Consider the following 25,870-nt stretch of genomic DNA (forward strand, 5'->3'; position numbering starts at 1 on the left):
TCTCAAACTAGTACATGGCTTCTCTACTTTTATTTCTTAAAGGGAAAGAAAAGAGGAGGTAAAACAGAAGACTAGCAGACCTAGCCCTTTAATGATTTGTTTGTTTGTTTGTTTGTTTGTTTGTAAGGAGACAGTACTGAGACTTGGCCAAGGGCTGGACGTCATGTCTCTTGGCTGCTATTGCTCGTTGGGACTCAACCAAGGAATCTGACACAGCTCTAGTTTTAGCAGGTCTGTTGCTTAGTTTGGAAGAGAGATGGTTCAAATACTGTCAGCACTCAGAACTTATACCAAAAGTTGGACAGGACATTTGAGCTACAGTTTTTAATGGAAACTTCATCGTTCATGGCTCAGCTCTACACCATGCTTGACATAATCTTTTTGTTTGCCTCATAGAAGAAAGTATTTTTTTCAGAGAATCTGAATTTAGATTGAAATTTTAGAGGAAGCAGCAGCAATCCCAGAACAGAGTTAAGTTTCCAAGTTCAGCCAATTAAACAAAAATACTATTGGGCATACTGGCAAATAACTCATCTTGTGTATAACAGGTTCATGGGGAAAATGTGTTTTTCTAGTTTAGCATCATTGTTTTTTGATGGATAGGAAGTACAAGAATGAAGACAGCAGCTGTCTTCTCTACTTTTCACTGAAGTGGGAGTTGGTTATTGCTGCTTATTTTACCTAGACTAATGTGTTTTTCCTGTGGAGTGCTTTTTTTTGGAAAATCAAAGTACTAAAATTCCTTTGGTTGAAAGCATTTTATTTCACATAAATTGAAAATTATGAATTTTATTTTGGAGAATACAAAAAATATGTAAAATCTTTGACAAAATTAAATAAAGCCACTGAAGTACAAGACAAAACAAACAAAAAAAAATTAGTTGCTGAAATCGGTGATTTTGTTGGTTTGTAGCCACAAATTGGCTTGCTTCCAATTTCTATCTTCTTTCCCAGTTCTAAGTTGATTTGAACCTTAAAGAAGGAAGGAAGCAAGGAAGAGGCAAGTCAAGGATGACATAAGCAACCATGGCACCATGCTGATCTTACACTACAGAACTTTCTTGTGAACTTTGAAAAAAACAACCTTTCCTTATATAAAAAGTTTTTTTGTTGGTTTTTTTTTTCACTTCACAATGCAGAAATATTAAGAATCTTTAATTTGGGTAATAGTGATAGAGAAGATAACTGAAGTCCAATACTGAGCTCAGTAAAATGGAGGAAAATCATGCTGGATTTTCTCCCAAAACATCACAATGAAGGGCTAGGTATGGAGTGCTTATCAGTATCTCCAGATTTAATTGGGATTTGCATCTATAAATAATCTTCTGAGGAGGGTCATTGAACTAGGCTATTTCAACATATTGAAATATATGGTTACTGGTGGGGTTTCTGTATTCAAAGCGATTTTGGAAGTCACATTGATATTAAATAAAAGGAAGATAAAATGGCCACAGCCATCCTCACCCAAATGTGTGCTTGTCATTTAACTGCCTGTAGGTGGCCTCTGGTTTACAAAGGATTTGTGACTACTGGTTGCAGTCTTAAGAATTCCTGAAGCATCTTTTAAGGCTGCTACATGTTTATTCTGATTTCAGCTTTTCCTTTTTGAGTGAGTTATAGTGGGTTGTCTACGTGTCACTGTGGAATCACCACATGAAGGAGTTCATAAGGGCAATGTATTTAACAGTGTTGGACTAGATCTTTGAATGCCTCTGAATGATAACTTGGAGATAATAAGCAAATATTTTTAACAGGTGTGCCATTTAAAATATGTATCTGTCTTTTAACTGGCCACTCTGCTATTATTATTTTAAAATATTTGCTACCTATCTACACATGCCTGTGCACTTTTACAGAGGAGTTGCTGGTGAAATAAAGTTTGGCAAGATAGCTTGAAAACAATCCCTTTGGACTTCAAATTCTATGCCATTTTTCTACTGACCTTCTATTAAGGGTCAATCAGATTTCTGACATTGACCTCTGTGAAAGAAAGAGATCTGGCCTTCCATAAATCATTCCAGCCTCTGCTGAGATAGTCACATTTGGATTAAAAGGCTACCATATTCTTAGGCTCAAAGGACATAGGCTAATTTTGAGTAGAGGAATTCAAAAATAGGAATACAGAGATCTTTAGACTGGAAAGGGCAAGCCCAGAGGCAAATGAGAAGGCATGATTGCTAAAATTGTGGTATCAGTTTAACTGAAAGGAATTTCCATTTATATTTATTTGAATGCCTGTGCTGTAATGTCTGGTATTATGAGACGTTTCATAAAAGGCTGCTGCTAAACTAAAAATTCTCTGTTAAAATAACTAGGAAGCAACATTTCTGTGATGAAATACAAGCTAAAAATATTGACAAGCATAAATCCACACCAATTTTTTTTTTGGAAAGTGACAAGCCTTTATCTTGGAAATTAACATTCACTGAAGAAAAAGAGAGGCAAATGAAACTGTGAAAAATGTTTTCCAAATGTGCACCACTTACACATAAAATTCCTCTTCTGTTGAAGCAGATCTTGTTTTATCAGCTTTGAAACAATGCTCAGCATATCTGTCAGTAATAAAATAGTAAGTATTTACAATCTCAGCTCTTTAACACTCAACTTTAGTGATAAGCAAATTCCAGAACCTTTAACTACTTTTTAAAGGGTTGCACAACCTGAAAAGTTTTAATGCTCAAATTTTGCAAAAGTGGATCTATTAAGTGAAATAAATAATGAATTTCTTAAATTTATAGTAATTTCACTTTTTTCATTAATCAGATTTTAGGCAAACTTTTGATATTCTTTTTGTTTCTTTTGTAGTCCCTTCCAATGACAGAAAATATATAGGTCTACTTCTAAAAGGTACACTTTGAAATCCATACCATATAAATCTACTTATTTTCCTTCCTCCTTCTATTGATTTGTAAGCTGGCAGTGATAAATATCCTAAAAACAAAACAAAACAAAAAATCCCTATATATTTATGTGCCATTGTGCTTCCTTTTGCAATTCTTAGTAGATATTTTTTCACTTCCTGCTCCAAGCCATTGTGGTCTGTTAACATTTGCTATGTTTACTTTGGAGACGATTATAATTCAAGTTAAGAGAAGGTGTTTAATCTCTGTGTTATCAGTAAAAGCTTGTAGAATATTTTTAGCACACTTTTTTTTGGAAAATATTAGGCAAATATTGTACTAAATATTTAAGTACAGGTATTTTCTAAGTATTTTTAAAGGTGAGCCCACATGAAGAAGAATGTCAGTTATGCCCTTCCAGAAACCAAAATATATTTCTCAAGAACAAAATAAGAACTTCTCTAGCTGAAGTTTAACTTTGTTGTTGCTTCTTAGGTTGAGCTTTTAGGCAATTGAGGGGAAATGAGGAGGGCCTTGCTAAGCTACTTTCTTAGGAGAAGTTGAGAATGGTAGTGAGATATGTTCATTTATTTTCTCTTTTCATAGGGAATGCTCTCAGTTTTAGCTCTCTTGAACAGTTTCCTTGCTAAGAAGTCCAAAAATGTTTTGCAGCCTGTCCAGGATCCCAGGAACTCATGCTTTTCCCAGCTGCTGGTAATCCTGTGGTTTTCCATCAGTACTTGTATGAAATAAAATTTACTTAGTTGCTGCTAACCTGAGTTAACTAATTACTTCCCTTTGCTTTTCATCAAAGCATTCTCCAGACATTTGATTTGCTACCTCCTTAATCCATCTCAGTGAAATGAATTTGAGCTAAAGAGTATTCAGAAAAATATTTATGCAGGAGATTGGAGGGCAATAACCTCCAAGTGCATGGAAATGGCCCAGGGCTGTGAGCAGGAGAGAAAAACACTTAATCCAGATCACTATATAGCTGAGGAAAACATAAACTTTCTGGTTTTGTCAGGCTCCAAAATTCATCTCAATCAATCTGTGAACAAAGGAAGCATCTATTTTCTCTGGGTTAATTAGCATTTATTCTGGCCTTCCCATGTGGTCCAATGACTGAACAATGGATTCTTTTGTTCCAGCTCTCCTCTTTACAAAGAAGGTTTAATTACTTCTCCCAGTTAGCCAACATGACATTTAGTTTTAGAGAAGTTTCCAGTTGCCCACAGATCAAGGATAATCTTGCTGGCTGATACCAAGAACCCTTCAGTATAAGAATGCTTGATAGACTGGAATATATTATATCTGAAATTGTGAGAATTGTGAAAATTGGTTATGTGGTATTCAGTCTCCTATGCCTGGCGGAGTGTTTAATAGCTGCAGAGTTAGAAGGGTTACGTTTATTTTTAAGTGTGTGTTAAAATACAGCTTCATGAAAAACTGTGCCAGAACTTCTGGAGTTCTATGTGTAATGAGAATTAAAATGGTTGCTGTTGTGCATCATGAGCTAGATTTTAATTTTTATGGTAGTGGAGTCATAAGCATTGCATATTAAAGGCTTATTTTTAGTGATACACTGAAAAAATCCTGTGTCTAGAATGAAGTTTGGGTTTGTTTTTTTTCTTATAAATTAAAAAGAGGCAATAGTCCTAACCTCAAAATACTTGAGCTGTGTACTTTGAATGTGTATGTCATCATTCCTCCTCAAAATGGCTGGAGAAGACTTATGAACATTTTCTGTCCTCTGGTTTCCTAAAATTGCTTTCATAATTTTCCAGCAGTGAAAGAAATGGATGTGACAAAGGAAGTTCTAAAAGAGCAGTAATACTTTACAGCCTCTTATCCTTGAATAAGGCCTTAACATGACTGAGATAATGAGAACCATTTTTATCTTATTAGTAATCTGAATACAAACAGCATTCAGGGTTTTCACGGATTTTATTAAATTGTTTTGTATCCACAAGTATCAAAATAAGGATGAGGTAGACAACTGTGTCTTTGAAAGTGATGTCTTTAATAAAAACAGATCTTCTCTTTAATAACATTGGTCTTATGCACATTTATTTGTGCTATCTGTAAAGGTGCACATCAGATCTGAAAAGAAAAATAAAATCCTTATTCATAACTGCAATTCTGCTCATTTATCAGCAAAACTGAAAATAAGTAGAAGTCAGGATTTCATGGGACAAAAAACCTGATATCAGTTGAAAACATTTTGAAATGATCATTATTTTTAAGTGCTTATCTCAAACTCATGTTACAACACTACCAAGAGGAAAGAAGAGTGTGATAGCACTGTTTCTATCGTAAATTAGTATCCAGCCTGCAGCTGTGTAGCTCATTAAAAACTGTGTCATTTAGGGATATTTTGAAAACACAGAGGTCCATTAAAGAGACTGGCAGTGTATGGTTGTCAAACAGACATGCAATTATTGTCAAAATATTGCCATCAATTGGATGGGAGAAATTACATGATGAACTGAGAAGCTGTTTTATATCCTTTTGAGATTTTCCAGCACAATTTTTCCTTTGTTCAGGCCAGCCATCACCCATCTTTGAATATGAGGACTCAGAGTGTTTACTGGGAACCTCTGTGAGTACTAATTGCAGCTTCTTCACTCCAGCTTCCCAGGGCTGCAATATTTTCCTCCTACTTTCATACTGCCAATCTATAGCGATTTACATTGCCCTGTCCCAGTGACAGAGATTAACTTCTGGTTGTTCATTAGAAATCTGGTAACATCATTTCATGACATTCACATTACTGTCCAGAGGTGTCTTCTTGTCAGTCTGGGGTCACTGGGGACTCATTTCTTCCCTCCATGGCAGTGACAAAGTACACACAGTGTCTAACTCACACCGCCATACTCTATGGCTGCAGTTCATGTTGTCCACGTGCTTTAGCTCTGCACTGATGTGATTATTTCCAAGAGTCGGTAAAGTCTAAGATTGAGTAAAGCTTGTTAATTCTGTTCAGGTCTCAACTACATCTGCCTTGTGGCTGCAGTTTGTGTAGGTGGCTTGAAGGCAAGCCCTCTACTGTGGCTTGTCCAGAGTTCCCTTTGCTGGCCAGCTTTTGCCTCTGATCACTGAGGAAGTTGAAATGCACTTTATATACCTTTGCCTCTCTCTTTTCCTTCTCATTATAAACTCCGCCACACAGTAAGCAAAACCTCAAGTGATACCCAACCAAATTCTGCTTTTCAAGGTTTAGGAAGCACTTGCATCTAGGGAGGTTGGGGTGGGTCAGGGGTAGGGACAAAAGCTGCTGCTCCTCCTAAGACTTATTTTTTCCTTCACCAGATTCACAGCCTTTCTTTGGAAGAACTCCAGTTCCCCTTTTTGCAGCAAGGAGCCCAGAACTGAACACAAGATTCAATGTGCAGCCTCACCAATGAGGCTTGTACTCACCGAGTACAAGGGGATGGTAACAGCCCCGGTCCTGATGGCCACACTATTGCTGATATTCCATTCACCACCACTCTCTTGGCCCAACCATCCAACCAGTTTTTTACCCTGTAGTAGAGTCAAACAAACCACAGGAAGTCAGTTTTTCCAGGAGAATGCTGTGGAAAACAGTGTCAAAGTCTTTACTGAGGTTGAAATCATAAAATTGATGTTCAATTATGTTTGTAGCTGTTTGACAACCTTAATGAGCAGCTATTTGTAGTGATGATGTTGTAGATAAAACATCTAGCCTTGTCTATTTTGGTTAAAATCTTTTTTCACTTCTGTGTATACAAATTGCCTAATGTCTTACTACTGAAATTACTAGCATTCATTTCCTGCCTTCATATTTTTTTGTCAGTTTGTAAGGTGCTTTTCATTGGGACATGAGAGGAATACAAGTTTCCTATTTTATCAAATGCTGTGTATTTTACTAACTCACTCCTTCCAACACTGTACTGTGAATATGCTTTCATTTTTTTAATTATCCCTTTTCCCTCTGAAAAAAAATCACAAAAATACCTAAACCATCCAACTAGGTAGGAGTATATTTAGTGCTTCAGAAGAACTAATTTTCAGCACATGAAGAAATGTAAGAAAAAATTGTTGTTACAATCTGGTTTAAACTTAGAAAGGCAAAGAAAACTAAGTGTCTGTCTATAAACTGAAAGGAACTTAGAAGGTTCAAAATATATCCCAAAATGATATTAAAACCAAATGAGGTTAAATGTTGGTTCCAAAAATGGATGTATTTTATTTAATCGTAAAAGAGGCAGAGGGAAAGGAAGGAAGTGCGGAAGTGCGGGAGGGAGTGCGGGAGGCAGGAAGGCAGGAAGGCAGGCGGGAAGGCAGGCGGGAAGGCAGGGAGGCAGGGAGGCAGGGAGGCAGGGAGGCAGGAAGGGAGGCAGGAAGGGAGGCAGGCAGGGAGGCAGGGAGGCAGGGAGGCAGGGAGGCAGGGAGGCAGGGAGGAAGGCAGGAAGGAAGGCAGGAAGGAAGGCAGGAAGGCAGGAAGGCAGGAAGGCAGGAAGGCAGGAAGGCAGGAAGGCAGGCAGGAAGGCAGGCAGGAAGGAAGGCAGGAAGGCAGGAAGGAAGGCAGGAAGGCAGGAAGGCAGGCAGGAAGGCAGGCAGGAAGGCAGGCAGGCAGGAAGGCAGGCAGGCAGGAAGGCAGGAAGGCAGGAAGGCAGGAAGGCAGGAAGGCAGGAAGGCAGGAAGGAAGGAAGGAAGGAAGGAAGGAAGGAAGGAAGGAAGGAAGGAAGGAAGGAAGGAAGGAAGGAAGGAAGGAAGGAAGGAAGGAAGGAAGGAAGGAAGGAAGGAAGGAAGGAAGGAAGGAAGGAAGGAAGGAAGGAAGGAAGGCTCTACAGGGTGAGGAATGAAGGCCCTGCATCTGGTCTTCGTGCTGGTTAGGGTCCCCGCTGTGGGTGTGCCATGCCAAAGAGCATAGAATTCCATGGATTAATACGCAATTGGGCCAGGTGGAAATGCCCATGTGTCTTCCTTGCAGGGGGCCAGTTTGACACTGCCTCTGGCAACCCTGAGGGTCTTTGCATCATGCTGCAGTGCTCTGGTGCAGGATCTGGAAACCCCTTTGAGGGAGAGTCTGATGGGCCTTGTCATCCCCTTGTGCTGTGGATAAGCTTTCCCCAAGTGAAGGGTGCCTCAGCTGGGCTCCAATGCTTCAAAGAATGGGCGTTCACTGTTTCTTTTACCAGAGGCTTTCCAACACACACCCAAAGCCCTTCTCCCACCCTTTTGTGTGAGGTCCTGTTAGAGCCTGGCAGCCCTCCCCGAAGGGATTAGGCTTGTGTTTTGTGAATGTCCCCATACCTGAGTTGTTACTTTATCTTATCTTCATCGGGGAATGGTCCAGGGCCTCCATTAGGAGGCCTATTCAAGGTGTGGTGGTATACTCTGTAGCTTTTGTAATACAGTCCTGCTATAACAGGCAGAAGTCTTTCATAAAAATGTTTAATTCATAAACTATAATATTTCAGTCCCTGAAAAGTGGGAGTACCAATAAAAAAGTACACAGAAAAATACTGGACCCAATTCAGTATTTTTTTTCCTTTTAATTGAGTCTTCTGAGAAGATAACATAAAAATACCCACATAAAAATTGCTAATGTAATAATGGCATATGATCCTTCCTTAATCTAACAATTAAATTAAATGTATTTATAAATGGTCTTATTAAATGTAAAGATGTTCTATGTATTAGACATAATAACAATTTTTTTTGTGTTTTGGAGAATAACCCATTTCTGCTAACATCAGACTTGAAGATACAGTTTCACCTTCTCTGTTTTGATTGTGTATTTTTCCAGCTCATCTTTTTGGGAAGGATCAACAGCTAAATGACACTATTATACACACTCAAACCCAAGACTGGAAAGGCTGAAATTTGAGCTCCAGGACTCCCTCCTACTTGCACTTTGCTTGCATAAAGTGAGGTGATTTGGGGGCTGTGAAGCCTAGTAATTCTCAGTGTGCCTAAATAAGGGCAGATCTTTCAAATCTGGTTGCCCTCCAAAAATGTAGTAAGACTGAAAAGCACATAAATTTAAGCAGAACGCTGTGGTGTTGAGCTGTGACCATGCTTTGGTTAAGAACATTAAAGATTCAAAAAAATACACCCACCAACTTTCAAAATTATGACTTGTGACACATTTGTCGTTTGTCAGGCTCACAGCATCAATCAAATCTTGCAGCCAGTGACTGGAGTAATTATCTCATCCAGTGCTGGGTTTAATTATTTTAAGAGACATTTTTAGGGCACTAAAGATGTAAAATCTTTTAAATCACAATGATTTGGAAACAAAAATATTCACTATTCAATGTCCTTAAGATTTTGTGTTTTCTGTTCATAACACATTGACTTACATCACCTGTCATGCTACAGTCACTGATTACTGATGAACACATACTTGACTCCATCATTACCACTTGGGCCAGAAGTCTTTCTCTCTTTCCCTTTACTTGTTCTTCCTCTTTCTGCCAGCTGTATACATTGTGTGAACACAGATTTTCGGTTCTCAGGAACTTCTGTTTTGTATATTGCCTGCTCCACTGATTTTTCTATCCATGAGTGGTCTCCATATTCTGATATTTGAGTGTAGTGTTTTGTATTTGACCAGGATTGCAGTGAGCATTTGATGGTAAATAGCATTATAATGTCATCTTGCACAAATGCTTCTAGCACCCTTCAAAAGGCATAAAGTCAATCTGTCCTACACAGCAAGCAAAAATAGCAACTGTCTACACTTTGTTTCTATTTAGTAAACATCAGAGTAGAAACTGTGTTTGGGTAAGATGTATATGAAATAAAACTTTTAAAAAAGAGAATGATATAGCTGCAACTCCGTGTTATTGGAAACGGTGGAATATTTTACCTTATAAAGAGAAACCTTAAGCAGGAAGGAAGCAACAAGCTCCTTTTCTCATTTGCCAGAAAGAAGTGGCAATGTTTTCAGAGTCCAGAAGGTGAATTGTTTTTTATTCCCATCTCTTACTATATGAATATAAATTGAAGAGATTAAAAGGGATCTAATTTCAGCTTTTGAGATGGAAAGGGGGAAACACTGATGGATTACACCTCCTGTCCTCTGGATGGCATTTCTCTCTCTATTGGGGTGTGCTCCCACAATAATTATGTGGCTTTTCATTAAGATTACTGGGCTGTCACTGCAGTTAGTATTGACAAGATTGAGTGGGTAGTTTATCTGAACTCAGTACAGCGATGCACTGTGAGGTCTGACATAGCTGAATTTCAGATACCGAGACCAAACTCACAGACCAAACTAGTGGTGACTGACCAGAAAATCACCTCTTGGTGAAAAAAAGGAAATAAAAAGAGGTTAGCTGCAGCAAAATTCTGACTTGACTCAAGAATGGTCTTATTTGAATGTGTCAGAAGTGGCGCTCTAATGTGTGGGATTGGCTTGTCATGGATATCTAAACAGTGACTACCTCTTTGGTTAGGGTGGTTTTTCCCTTGAATAAATTTCAGCATTAATAAAGTGGGATTTAATGAGGCAGTGATAGCTTGTATTTACGATCCTTCCCATTCCTTCCTCTTTTGGATTTTGTACCCATTTGTCCATCTCATTTTTCTTCCCACTTACCCCAGTATGGGACAGAATTATTGGGACTTTACTCTTTTTCTGCATATTTTTCAGATTTTGGCCAGTTTATTTGGATTAAAGAAAATATAGCAATTTGGGTCTGTTATTGTTTTAAGAGGAAAGTTTAATTACCTCTGTCCACTTATGTTTATTTTTCAAGCTTAATAGATCATATAATCTCAGGGAGAGTTATTTACATATCAGCACTAGTACTCTGATATACTTGTTTCTATCTACCTTGAAACCAGCAGCAGAGCAAATTTCATTTGATTGTATCACTCTGATTTCTAATGCCATTTGAGAGCTTGATTTCATCAGAGGATTAGGTAAGAACCTGGTTTAAACAACACAGTTCCATTTTGTACTTACCTGCTAACTAATCATATATTCTTAAAGAATCTTTATGCTAGCATTTTAAGTACACAACTTATTTTACGTAAGTCAGAGACTACCTTGTGTACTAAAATTGCATTTTCTTAATAGTCATGTTCCCACAAATTGGCCATTTGGAAGCATGGATGTAACATGGAAAACATTTTGCAACCTTAATACAGTGACTAGTGCCATCAGGAATGTAATAGACGCAGGGGTTTGGTTCCATTGTCCACCCTTGCTAGCACAAGACCTCATAAAGCCTCTTCAGAAGATTGGGTGGCTCAAATCTAGCTACTGTCTCACCCTGAATATTATCTGCAAACATATGAACAGTCAGGAGACCTTGTCTTTCACTTTTGCAAGGCCAAAGGAACCCAGTCTTTGTGCACCTGCCAAGGAAAACACACATAAGTGGCAATGATAAGGACAACAGAAAAGAAGCATTAATTACTTTGAGCAGCATTAGAGTAGAGGGCTCCTGCCGTGCTCACCAGTTACTTGTTCTTCACAGCAGCCTTCTCAGCCGGGGGCTCTAAATCAGCGCTGTCAGAAGAGACAGAAATGACCGTAATGTATTTCTTTATGGTGACAATTTTCTTCATAATGATAGAAAGGTAGTTCTCATGTAATACTCCAGATTTCTGTTTTCCAACTGAGTAGTTCTTATTTTTCCCTATCACTGCATAAATTCAGTCAACTGAGCTTGTCTTGACTCTGTTAGGAGTCTGATCTCTCTGAGCAGCTTTACAGAAAATGATAAATGCAGAGACACTCATTGCAAAACTGATGTGTTTTGTTTTTACTCGGAAATGTTTTCTACTTCCCTCCCCTCTTGCACAGCATGTATTTAAATTATGCTTGGTCAAATTCTCAGATGCCAGATGTAGGATGGGGGAGGGAAGCATCTCTGAAACTTATGTTAATCCAATGCCAGCTAGAAACTGTTTGGTCAGGGTAGATCCTAAGATTCTCTTCCCTGAGAGATCAAACAGAGACATAAGAGATAGAATTTGGTTTCAACAAATATTAAATATTTACAGAATAGCTCTTTCTGTCTTAAGAAGTTACCTATATTTTTTTCAGTCAATGCAGAAAAAAGAGTATTTCTAGGATCTATTAATGTTTCATCTGAACTTCAGCAATCTACCTATAATTAAATGAGTTATGCCTAATAAGTTCTTCTTTTTTGTCACTGACTACAATAGAAGGAGAGTTATTGGTGAGCTCAAATGTAAAGGTCTAGATTAGGTGACACAAATCTCTCCAGAGGCTCTATTTACTTGGATGTTCATCCTTGAAAGAGAAATCTGTAATTTAAACAGTGATATTTTTGCTCTTTGTATGAATATGGTGTGATGCACCTTCTTTTGCTAATTGGTAGATATTCATCTGGAGATAGAGCAGAACCTCCTCATAATGCCTTTTGTATGTGTTGGTGCTCTAAAAGTTAGTGAGGGATGGGACACTACTAAATAAACCCCCAGATTGTAGTGTAGGCTGATCACATGGAGTTTGGTGCTAAAGGTTGGTAGTGTAGTCACAGGTTTTGAGGACGTCTGGATATGTATATTTTAATTATACCTATTTTACATAATTGATATTGAGTTTTTCTTTGTAAATGCATCATTTACAAATTGACCACCATTTTCATTAGGTACCAGATTTTTTTCTTGTCTTTGACTTGTACTTGTTTTTCTTACATGCCTGCTCTTACATTGTGATGTGCACCTGACATTTATTTCAAAAAGATTTTGCCTATGTCTTTGGAAGATGCTTTTTGAGTCATCAAGGTCTCAGATTTTGCACAACATTGCTAGAAAAATACTTAACTACCAGGTCTTTTAGACACAATTGAGTACCTCATTAACACCTTTTCCAAAAACTGTAGTGAGGGTAACTCCTAGAATCTGTATTTTGGAAGAACTTCCTATCAACCTATGGTGTTTTAGCAAGTTAACTAATGATCCTTCCAGGAAAGGTCTCCATGACTCTTTCTTGTTAAGAGTGAAAAAGGATGAAAGTGTGTGTATCAGCAACACGTAAGAGGCAGTAACAAGGGCATTAATCTGAGCTTCAGGAGATCCTTGCTCCAGGATGAGTTTTCTATGTTACTGGATGTATCCTTTAGACTTGGATCTATCCAATATCTTGACTTTGGTAGACACTGGAAAATAACAGACAAAAATTGGTCCTGGTTTCACTTGGGATTTCCATTTCATTACATGACTGTCACACAGTCTGGTTTCTGATTTCTAGCCAAATCTTATGTAACTCTCCACACCTCGCTGAGATAGCTTGTGGAGCTAAGTGCAGCATAAACAGCTATTCTTATAGTTGTTGCAATTCATGGTGGGGAGGAGGGGAAAGTATATAAATCTTGTAAGGGACAATCTCTAGACACCAAACATACTCAGAAAAAGAAAACAAATCCAGTGACACTTTCAAGCCTTTTATAGCTTTATCTATTATGGTTCATATGTCAGTATTTTCACTCTGATGTTTTTTCCCCCATGGAGCTTGAACATATCATTTTATCTCACACCTCAGTTTTCCTTATAGGCTGCTTCATCTCTGCATTCAGAGCTCTTCAATTTTAGTCTGATTTAGGTGGATGAGAAGTGCCTCACTGTGTAAAGGAATGACATAGCCTGAGATTAAAATGCTCTGTTATGTGCCAGCAAAAAATGTCATCTGCTCAAGATGAAGGCCAGAAGTAGGAGAAAAGTCCTGACTGAATTGAGCTTACAGTGTCACGTAGGTATATACACGTGCCTGGTGTGAGGGGGCAGTACCTACAGCATTTCTGGCTGAGTCTCTGTAGTAGACAAACAGTACAATAACTATATCTCTACTAGTAATTTTTTGTCAGATGTCTCATCATTCGCTATACAGGAATACATTATTGCCATTATAAAGAAATTAGGAGTGGTCCTTCACTATAATAATACAGTGTTTCTGAAACCAAATCTGCTGCCAGACACTCCTGAGCATTTGCTGCTTTCATGTGTACTGCAGATGTCAAAGAGTGGGCTCAGAATTCCTGGTTTTCTCTGTGCATGGCTAAATTCAATCTGGAGATGTTGCAAAAAGAAATTATTTGGGATTGTGTTTGTAAGAGGTAGAAGCTGGCATGTGATGTGCAGCCAAACTGATCCAAATTCTTGTGCTGTGGCTGAATCCTCACACAGCAGGGTCTGATGAGAATATGAAACATTTTCAAATCTGTTGTATTTGAAAACTGTGGGGAAAGGGTGGAAGTTCACTTTAAATTAGAGTCGAGGGCGTGGAGAGAGAAAGCCTTGTGAAATGGTACAGAAAGTGTCAGGAGGAGAGAGCTCCAGCACCATGTGGAATCAGGAGAGCAACAAAACAGATCACGCTATCACCAAGAGGGAGGTCATAAGCCCCAGTAAAGAGGAGAGGGCACATCCCTGTTCCAGCCTGTGCTTGCTGGGAGGAGTCCTTTCCCCCTCCCTGGGGCGGCTGCAGATCCGGCAGGACTGCGGGGAAGGAGCGCTGCTCCCTCCCACCCTACCTCGCCTCCTCCGCTGCATCTCCGCTACTTCGGGGGTTTCGCGGGGCTGAGCTACCCAGATGCTGTTTATTTTGCAAAATGTGGAAGATAATTGCATTTCCGTATAAGTACACAGAGAGATTTTGTGTATGCATTCGTGTGCGTGTGTGTGTGTGTGTGTAATATTTTAAGCTGTCTGGCACATTAATTTAGCCACCTGTCCTAGCCCCTTTCTGCTGCACAAATTAGATTGTCTCAAGGGAGCCTGTGCAGCTGATTGGGTCTGCCTCGTTACTAAGGCAACCCTTCTCCTCTCCGATATATGCTTTATAGCTCAGATTCACCAAGCAAAAAATGGAAGGGAAAAAAATGTGCTTCAGACCCTGGGGATACCAGTACTTAATAGATGCTCTTAGCAGACTTATTTATTCAGACAAGAACGCAGTTTCTAAATGTGGGAGAGTGGTGAAGCAAGTAAAGTCAAATATATATGAAGGGGATGATAAGGACCAAATTAAAGGCTTTTACAAATGCCGTATGAATCTTAAATTAGCTCTTCTGTGTGTAGTTGATGCAAAGGTATCATGACTGGATATATCAGCAGCTGTCCCTTTGAAGGTCATCCCTGAATAGAAAGAACAACAGAAATTCTTTATGCCAAAAAACCCACAAATGTAGGGGAGGAGTCCTTATGTCAGACTGGCTACAGCCCAAATGATGTTTTATGATCATTTTTCGGAACAAAATTTTTAGTTTGTTCCTGCTTCCTGCTTTTAGATGATCTGTATTGATTGAATACACCACAGATACAGTGTGCATTTTATGATGAAACAAGACATGATTTCATCTTTGGAGAAGGGCTTCTTAATCTCATTATTTTTTCAGCGACAAGTACAGGAACATGATAAGCACAATAAACATGATTATACTCAAGGATGGATAAGGGATTGAGGTAATTATATATGTAAATGAGAAGGAGGGATGGATCTTTGAGCTGTAAGTCCTAACCTTTCCTGTGAGGACTTGTGTTTGAAAGTATAAATTTGTTTTTGCATCGGCCCAGGCAATATGCAGTTATAGTCAATGATGTACCTGTTTATGTCTTCATCTTGTGGTCAGTCCATTAATTGTAGATAATTGCCTCTGTATTGTTATGCTGAGGGGATCAAGGGAAATGTTGTTTGGATATTCAAAAGTCTATGTGTAGATAGGATTGCAGTGAAGATACTCCAAGGGTGTAGATTTGCTTGTATAGATGGATTTAGATGCTTATATCTCAAGGAAAAGCTGATACATATAGCATTTCACAAAAAACAAAAAACAAAACAAAACAAAACAAACCCCCCCAAAAAAAACAACAACAAAAAAAAGAGATTATCAAGGAAATTCAGCAAGTTGTATTTTGGGGCTAAGGGCTTGTATTTTGCATCCTATTAAATAGCAAAAATCATAGAATCATAGAATGGCTTGGAAGAGACCTTAAAGATCGCTTTGTTCCAACTCCCCTGTCAGGGGCAGGGACACATTCTGCTAGACCAGAACCTGCTCCAACCTGGCCTTGAACAAATACAGGGACTGGACAGGCACAACTTCTCTGGACAACCTTGTTCCTGTGCCTCACCACTCTCAAAGTAAAGAATTTCTTCCTAATATCTAATCTAAACCCTCGCTATTTGTCATGTAAGGGCATGATTTGTACATGCCCTTGTAAAAATTTCTTTCCATCTTTCTTGTAGGTTCCCTTCAGGTATTGGAAGACCACATTTAGGTCATTCTGAAGTCTTCTCTTCCAGGCTGAACAATCCAAATTCATTCAGCTTTTCAAGAGAATCCGCAGCCTTTGAAATTCCACCCTCCATTGCCAGATCTTCTAGCATCACAGGCAACATCCAACTCAAAGTAGAAGACCTGACAAACCTCACTGCATTTGACTTGGTGAAGAGGAATGAAATTTCAGGAGTTGATATCCTGTAGGACACAGGATATGTACCTCCTCATGATTCCCTGGGATGCAAGCTAATATTTTTATTTAATTTGCAGTAATACAAGTGGTACTGATCATATGAAACTCAAATCTTGTTAGAAGTTAATTACAGAATTTGATGCCTTTCCATGCTAGGGTGAACAGAGAAAGGTCATTTCACTATTTTGGAAGACCAAGTTTCCAATGCAAGTCAAAGTAAATAAAATGTTAGTGGATTCATATTACTCCAATGTTCATGTCTCATTTTTCCACACATAAATTTAACTTCCGCTGCTCACATCTTCTTTAACTTCTTTCAGTTTAAGATTTTTTTTTTAAAGCACTATGAAGAAAATAGTTCTATTGTCACTGATAATCTGCAATCTACAATTTTTTCCCCTGAATTTATGACAGTATAAGCTTTTGTGGATTCCTTTATCTTTGGCTCTATCCTTGACAGGCTCTCCTTTCTGAGATCGAACCTTGATCTCAGAAAGTGTACTGTCTTTTGATATTTTTTATCATCTTGAATCACCTTGCCTATTCTCTTTTACAAAGTTCATTTGTATATGGAAGGAGTATCTTCATTCAGGCAGCTAAAAATTGTGTCAACAGGTGGCTGAAAACAAAGCTGAAAATGATTTTTAAAATACCACTGTTCTATGTGAAAGATTTGTATCCTATGCCACTGGATATCCTACAAGAATAGATTGAAATTTAATTTTTTAATTTTCATTATAAATTACTTACACTTTGTTGATTAAAATTGCATCTCACAGATGGTTTTAATAGTTTAACTGGTTGGTTACATCAGAACATAAGAGACTTTCTAACATAACTGTCTTGTGACATAGGTTTCCCTGACACCTGAGAAGTCATTCTAGAAGATCCAATTGTTATTCATTCTAGTTAAAAGTTTAAGGCCACCCTCAAGGGGTTATGACATCTTTCTAAATGTTATTCAGCATGAATATCATAATGCTGTTGTCCTACATCAATTCATACACACTTTCAAATGTCTGGCCATTACTTTTGATGGCCTTATACTTCACAGTGACTGTTGGCACACATACCTCCAATGTCACATATATGCTATAAAATACAGGATTTTTCTGTATTAGAAGAGCATGGGTTAGAGATAATTTAGGCAAAATTGACACCCACAATGAGTGTTGGGGGATCTGGTAGATATTATTGCTGAGACACTCTCCTTTGAAAGGTCATGGAGAACAGGAGAGTTGCCTGAAGACTGGAGGAAAGCCAGAGTCACTTCAGCCTTCAGAAAGGAGAATAAAGGGGACTCAGGCCAGTTAGCCTCCCCTCAGACCCTGAAAAGGTGATGGCATGATTCATCCTGGATGTTATCAATAAGCACGTGGAGGAAAAGATCACCAGGAGTTGCCAACATTGATTAATCAAGGGAAAATCATGACTGACCAGCCTGATAGTCTCCTATGATGGAATGGCTGGGTAGATGAAAAGATAGCAGTTGACCTTGAACTCAGCAAGGCTTTTGACACTGTCTTCCACAACATCCTCATAATTAAGCTCCTGGAGTGGGTGTCAGATAAGTGGACAGCGAGGTGAATTGAGCACTGGCTAAATGGCAGGTCCCAGAGGGTCAGAATCAGCAGCCCAGGGTGTAGCTGGAGGCCTGCAGCTAGTGGTGTTCACTGGAGTTGAAAGCGGGTCCATTCTTCAACCTAATTCATCAGTGACATGGATGAAGGAGCAGAGTTTATGTTTAGTGAACTTACTGATGATTGTAAACTAGGACAAAGTGGTTGATACACCAGAAGGCTGTGCTGCCATTCAGTTAGACCTGGACAGGTGGCAGAATTGGGTGGAGAGGAACATAATGAAGTTCAAGAAAGGCAGGTTCTGCACCTGGGGAGGAATAACCCCATGCACCAATGCAGGATGGGGATTGACCTGCCCACATAAGAGAGGACTGAGAGGGGACCGTATCAATGCATACAAATACTTTCAAGGAGGCTGTCAAGAGGGTGGGGTAAAACTATTTTCAGTGGTGCCCAGGGACAGGACAAGGGGTAAGGAGCACAAATTGAAATAGAGGAAGTTCCATCTGAATATGAGGAAATACTATTTTGCTGTGAGGGTGACAGAGCATTGCAACAGGCTGTCCAGAGAGGTGTTGGAATCTGTTTCTGGAGACAGTCAAAACTTATCTGGATGCGATCCTGTGAAACTTGCTGTTGGTGAACCTGCTTTAGCAGAAGGGATGGACTAGATGATCTCTGAAGGTCCCTTTCAAACCTAAGTATTCTGTGATTCTGTGACATGCATTGGTGAAAATGTAGGTGACCAGAACTGTACTTTTTGCCTAACAGGATAGTTTATGTCAAACCTGTGTTTGCTGAACTTGTAATTAACTGAGTCTCAGGAACTTGCCCTGTCAGATTAAGAAGAATACAGAAATACCCTTATGTTGTGGTTTAATTCCAGCCAGCAACAAAGCCCCATGCAGCAGCTTCATCACTCTAACCAGCAGCAGGATCAGGGAGAGAATCAGAAGGGTAAAAGGCAGAAAATCGAAGGGGTTGAGAAAAAGACAGTTTTAATAGGGAAAGCAAAAGTGATGCATACAAGCAAAGCAAATCAGGGAAATAATTCACTGCTTTCCCATAGGCAAGCAGGTGTTCAACTATTCTCCAGGGGAGCAGAGTCCCGTCACACATAATGGTTATTTGGGAAGACAAACACGATCACTCCAAATATCCCCCTTCCTCCTTTCTTCCTCCTCATTTTACATACTGAGTATGATGGCATATGGTCTGGAGTATCCCTTTGGTCAGTTTAGGTCACCTGTCCTGGCTTTGTCTCCTCCCAACCTCCCAATCACCCCCAAATTCCTTGCCAGTGTGGATGTACAAGAAGCAGAAAAGGTCTTGGGTCTGTGTCAACTCAGCAAAAACAAAAACATCTCTGTATTACCAACCCTGTGTTGAGTATCCAAATCCAAAACATAGCCTTGTACTAGCCACTGTGAAAAAAATTAACTCTACCCCAACCAAAACCAGCACACCTTAGCAGAGAAATTTTAGTTTAAGGTTCATTTTGCACTCTATTTCTTTTCTGAAAGTAGACCAAAACAAATGAAAAAAGCTTTAGAAAGTGACTCAAGTTCACTGTGGACTAGAAATGAGAGTCATATGGATACATACCACCTATATAAAATTTATAGCCTGAAATCTTCATTAGATGAAAAAGCTGACAAGTACTTTCAGGAAAGTATTTAAAGCAGACCAGTGCCAGATTACTGGAAGACTAAAGCAGTAAATGATGACTGTTATGCCTTTCCTCTGCATATTCAGTTGGGGGAGAATAATCCATAACATTAAGGTTTCTAAATGGGATATTTGTTACACAGATGTATGTTTTACCCTGCCTTTTAAACTGTAAATGCCAGAAGAGACTGTAGATCTGATTGCCTTCCTTACCAACTACATTTAATTCTGCATGAAATACTCTGATTTTTTTTGTGAAGTGCAGATTGACAGTGTAAGTCTGAAGGATAGGTAGAACAGTTGGGTGTGAGGTGTGCAGTGCTCATGAAGGTGATTCAGCAGAGCACTGTGGAAGACCTTGCAGTGGTATCTGTAGTCCCACGAAGGTGAGAAGAAGTAAGACATGCACCCTGCATCAATGAAGAAAAGTGTCCCAATGGCTGTGCTCTGAGGATGGTAGCAGGAAGCAGGTCCCACTGTGAAATAGTATGATCATGGGAGGTATATACAGGGAATTAATAGCCAGAAGACTAACTTCTGTAGACAGTGTTGCTCAGAGACATACCAAACTACAAACTCCAGTTTTAGTGTCCACATTTTACTGATGTCCAGTTGATCTTAGAGAAAACCACAGAAAGAACTTAAATGTTACATGTAGTGTCCCAAAGAGCACAATCAGTCACAAGAGGATGTGAAAGTTTAGATTAGGTTAAAAAAGTTGGACTAGGACTAAGCTTGGAAATTCAGCTCTGAAAGCTAGAAAAGAAATATGTATCTGGAAACTGAAAACAAATGTTAAAATCAGCACAACTAAAACATATGTTAAAATGAGCATCATTAATTTCCACTTGGAACAGCTATCTCTTAATTTTATCAAGGAATGTTTTTGAACTTGTGCCTTAGTAATTTATACATTATTTGGCTCAGTGTAGTACAAAGATTATGTGCTGGTCTGCTATGTAGGAAAAAGCAAGTTCAACACATTGTTCCTAGTAGATATTCCACTTAATTAATATGAATTCCCTTCCATTAGGGTAAACTGAAAATCTTCATTTTCTGTGCTTATTAAGATACAAATTATGTATGCTCCATTTCCAGTGATGTTAAATGAAATCCAGTTTATCATCAGGTAGGTCTGTGAGTTTTATGAGGGAATTAATGAGTGAGCTTGTAAAAGTCACTCTTTTTCAGGGAGTACTTTTATTGGGTTTGTATGGCAGGGTTTTGGTGGTGGTGGAAGGGGGTGCTACACACAAGGGAGTGACTTGTGTGAGAACCTGCTAGAGGCTTTTCCATGTCCAACAGAGCCAATGCCATCTGACTCCAAGACGGACACAGAGCTGGCCATGGTCGAGCCCATCTGGGATAACATATTTATGAAGGGGGGGGAAAAGCTGTGCAACAGCAGCTGTAGCTGGGGAAAGGACTGAGAATATGTGAGGGGAGCAGCCCTGCAGACACCAAGGTCAGTGGAGAAGGAGGGGAGGAGATGCTCCAGTCACTGCAGCAGAGATTCCCCTGCAGCCCGTGGTGCAGACCATGGTGAGTGAGACAGCTGTGCCCCTGCAGCCCGTGGAGGTCCATGGGGGAGCAGAGATCCACCTGCAGCCCCTGGAGGGGCCCACACTGGAGCAGGTGGATGTGCTAAAATGAGGTGTTTGCCCCATGGGAAGCTCATGTGGGAGAAGGCCCCTGGAAGGACCTGTGTAGAAAGGAGCCCATGCTGTAACAGGTTTGCTGGTAAGATTTGTGATCCCATGGGGGACCCACAGTGGAACAGCCTGTTCCTGAAGGACTGCATCCTGTGGAATGGACTCTATGCTGGAATACTTCATGAAGAACTGCAGCCCATGGAAAGACCCTGCTTTGGAGAAATTAATGGAGAACTGTCTCCTCTAGGAGATGATGCTGAAGCAGGGAAAGTGTGTGAAGAGACCTCCTCTAGAGGAGAAAGGAGCAGCAGAGATAACATGTGATGAACTCACTGCAACCCCTATTTCCTGTCTCCCTGTGTTGCTGTGGGTAAAAGAACTCAGGAGTGAAATTGAGACCAGGAAGGAGGGAGGGGTGAGGGGAAAGTGCTTTTGAGACTTCTTTTTCTTTCTCATTATCATACTCTGATTTGATTGGTAATAAATTAAACTAATTTCTGAATATTGAGATTGTTTTGCCCCTGATGGCAACCGGTGAGTGATCCCTCCATGTCCTTATCTTGACCCAAGACCTGTTTTTTATCAGTTCTTTCCTCTGCCCAGCTGAGCAAGGGTGTGATAGAACAGTGTTGTTTGGTACCTGCTATCCTGTCAGCATGAACTCACCACAGCACTGTGTGCCCCAAGGAAATAAAATATACCTCAAGTATCAGAAGACCTTTTCTTCATGCACCCTCTTTTTATGTAGCTGTTTCTTGAAGTTCTGTCTTAAATAAAATGTCAAATTTTTATCAGAGGCATTTACTGATTAACAGTACAGAACTGAAAAGAGACAGGGGCAGAGTCCTTAGTTCAGGGTCCTGTCACTTGCTCTGATATTGTTCCCATAATGTGATTAAACATTACTTTAAAAGATATTTATTGTCTTTCTTGCCCTTTCCACCTACTTCAATCATATGAGGAAACTGTTATACAGCTTGGTTGCTTTGCTATCTAGACATATATAATTCCCAGTCAGTTTACAATCATTTATTTTGTGTCAACATAGTCTTTTAACTTCTGTCTTCCTTCTGTACCTCTTGGTACATCTATAGAGACCAATCAAACCCCTCTCGTCCTTTAGGCCTGGCCTGCAAAATAGCTAATCCACTCTTGTAAACGTATCCTTTTTTCTGAATAACCTAAATATACGTTCAGGTACATAAGCAATCAGAAGCGCACAAAACACAGAAGTGTCTTAGTAATGCCTAGTACACTTACATAAATATTTGTCTAAATCTACTGGGAAATACCTTATCTAAGTTGTCCTAAGGTGCTGAAGTCACATTTTCCTCTCTCTTGTCCATATTACAGCCATCCTTGAATTTATGTTCTTGAAATCTTGTTATCTGCTGACCTCCCTCTGACAAATTGCTACAGCCACAGTGTGATGTGGCATTTGGTATAATTAAGTGCATCCTATTTCCTCTGTCACTCTTCCTAAAGTAAACTCTTTTCATTTTGTCATCTACTTATTACAGTAGCAAGTTCTTACTTTAGAATCCAGATGAAGAGTAAAATTGTTGCTGAATTTTGGGTTGTGGCACTGTAAAAACATCTCTTTGAACAGAACTGAACTGTATGATAAAGCTACTCAGAAAGACATTTTACCACCTTTGCTGCCTACATTGACCTTTAAGCACCTTTGTCCTGTAAAAACTTACTGTGTTTATTGGTAAACTTAGTTCTAATAAGTTTCCTTCAGAAGCAACTGCTGTGGCTTCTCCCTTCTCCCAGGTCTCTGTCTACCTTATAAATCTTATTTGTCTCATTATCCAGGGTTACAACATGGTTCTCTCCCCCTGAAGTGTTAGAAAACTTTATGAAGTTCAAATGAAATACTTTCTTTTATCTAAAGATTTATTAGATTAGCTTGCTTCATCATAAGCCAAAAAATACTAGTTTTCTTCAAAATTTTCTTTAAACCTTACATGCTAGGGAAGCTATTTTAGTTGCCTTGAGGTTGTACATTTATTATATATAATACCTTGAGTGGGTCTTACAAACATATAGGATGATTATGCTTAACTTGTATCTTATGCTTTCCCTTCCCCATTAAATGCGTCATTAAAATACTGATTTCCCCAAAATTTCCAGGAATATGTAACTGTTCTTTAAAGAATTTTAGAAATGTTATTTTCATATCCATCTGTCTCAATCTTAGCAGACAGAACTTCTGAGCATTGTTTCAGCATCAGCTCTGATAATTCCCATGATGAGACATACATTCCTATAAACTATTTTATTTGTGCCCCAGGTTCAGAACTGCTCTTGTTTAAAAGCTGAGGTAAAATGTTCACTTACAGTCATTCATATATTGTCTTTATGTTCATTGTCACTGCATAATGGCCTGTCTCCCCTTCCACCTCCTTAATTCATGTAAATTATGGACATTTTGTAATTGCTTTTAATATTCTTAGTGTAGTTTAGTTCAGCCTAACTTCTACTGAATCATACTTTTCTCCTTTATTTTTGATCTCTAGAAGAAAATATTATTATTTGCGATTTCCCTGTATTTTTGTCTGCTTTTTGCATGGTAGTTATTCATCCTCCTTGAGCAGGTATTCAGCTCCTCCTTGAGTAATTTTCATATTTTTAGGCAGCTTCTAGAAAATTGTTTGTACTTTCTATTTGAAATCTGAAGTTTAAATTCTTGAACTTTTTGACTCCCTAATTTCTCAGTGGTTTTCCCAATAAAGTAATTTCAATTATAGCTAAAATTAATCTTTTTCATTATTTATTTAAGGCAGAGAGTTCAGTTCATGATCACTGGATCCATGCCCATTTTTTGATGCCTGATTATTTTAAATCATACTGCTTAATTAATTTATTTATTAAAATCTTAAAATAACTTAATTGTTTCAGATTTTTTTTTGTTACTATTACCACAGTGATACTACTTGACTTCTCTATTTTTGCAGTATCAGTTTCTTAACCTCATGCAGTTTTTGCTACTATTTACATTGTCAGCTCTAGCCTTATCTCCATTTGACCACTGATTCTAGACCAAATATAATCTACTACTCCAGAAGAATGGCTCCATACCGTTACTGTTTATTGCTTTAATATACAAAATCATTATCACAATCTCATTTAATTATCACTTTTTATATACCTTTCTTCCATGTAGTATTTTGACAGGTAGACACAGAAGACAAAAAAGTTTGAGTCTTATTCCATGTACAGTTCTGACACATCTCTTGCAAGTTGTGCATAATTATGGGACATGTATGTATTTCTAGCCATTCACTTTTATGGCTTCCTGCAGTGGTATATCCACAGCATAATTTGGTTTTGCACCATCCAAATTTTTAAGTGGAATAAGCACAGTATTTCATTGCCTATATAAATGACTATAGATACTTTAAAATGCTTTTCAAAGAAACATAGCATTCTGGGAAAGTGGTCTTGCTTTGCCAAAGCCAGTACATGGAGTTACATCAAATTCATCTTTTTCATTTGATTATCAAGAAAAGGTGTAAAGATTCTTGGAACTGTATAACATATCTGTACTTTATCTTCCAGAGTACAGCTTGATGTCTCAGATATAGTCAGGAATATGGTTTCTAACAAACCAGGAAACACCTCTCTCCTAGTCTTTCAAATTACAGGACCAAAATCTGACAGTGACCTGTTCATCCTGACCATAAATAGTCCCATTTACTCCCTAAAGTTTGTTCTTTGCTATAAAACTCCTATCTGTAGAATGTATGAATGGACTTAGATGTTGGATGAAAAATAAACACAAAGACTGCTTTTGACTCGGCTTCCTCTACTTTTCTGTCTTTTGTGTCTATCTGTCAGATGTATTTAAACATTACTTTGGTGAAGCTTTTTTTGAATCAGAGTGGTGGTTGGATGCTATTCAATATAAATAGCAAGATACAAAACAATGGACACAGAAAGTAATTTAGTATTGATACACTGTAAGAGTTAGGCAGAGTGATTTAATTAAATTCTAGTGGAAAGGTACTTAACCTTTTCTATTAACCAGAAATTTATGCACAAAATGCGAAGACAAAGGCAGTTTGCATTAAACACTAACTTCTTCTAACTAAAGAGCTGTAGAGAGATTGATTGCATTTGCTTAAGAGGGAGCAGTGCTGCAAATTTCTTAATTCAAGTGGCTTCCATTTAATTGTCAAGTGGCTCCAGAAAGGAACAACTAGCTGAGAATAAATGAGGCACCTTTGTTTCTGCTTCTTCCTAAGGACCCATGTTTATAATTGGAACATGCAGAAGATTCATATATTGAAAGGGTCTTGAGCTTACCAGTTTGGTGTCTAAATATCCATACCCAGGGAGAGAGAGAATCAGGGACAGCGAGAGATTTACGGGTGTATCCCTACCCCGTACTCCCTAGACCACAGTGGGAGAATATTTCAGCTGTGGGAGATGGTTGTCTTTCTCTGAAGCCCAGCATATGCTTTCCTGTCAGGCACATTTTCTTTCACTGGTCACAGTTACTAAGGAAACCACCTCTTCTGTGTGAAGGCACTGTAGGTGCCTCTTTTGGGGGCTTGAATCTGGGACTGCAGCCAGCCACAGCTTGCAAATTGAAGCCTGTACTTCAGCATACTTACCCTTTGACGCGACTGTATATACATAACGTAATACGGTGAGCTTCTGCACGAGGGAAGTGGCTGAAGGACGAGTTCTTCAGGGA

At 38.9% G+C, this 25,870-nt stretch overlaps 1 long non-coding RNA gene across 1 annotated transcript; it reads right to left on the bottom strand.

Annotated features, from left to right (window-relative positions):
• Positions 1-845: 845 nt before the first annotated feature.
• Positions 846-25,606, bottom strand: LOC111925640 (uncharacterized). Its single transcript, XR_002862356.2, has 5 exons — positions 25,477-25,606; positions 11,240-11,331; positions 6,261-6,365; positions 2,487-2,552; positions 846-972 (listed from the first exon to the last, which is right to left on the bottom strand). It is a non-coding gene; the product is annotated as an uncharacterized LOC111925640 (long non-coding RNA).
• Between the last annotated feature and the right edge of the window lie 264 nt (positions 25,607-25,870).

This window comes from Cyanistes caeruleus, chromosome 1 (genome assembly GCF_971803275.1).
Source record: "Cyanistes caeruleus chromosome 1, bCyaCae1.hap1.1, whole genome shotgun sequence".
In the NCBI taxonomy this organism is placed as follows: domain Eukaryota; kingdom Metazoa; phylum Chordata; class Aves; order Passeriformes; family Paridae; genus Cyanistes; species Cyanistes caeruleus.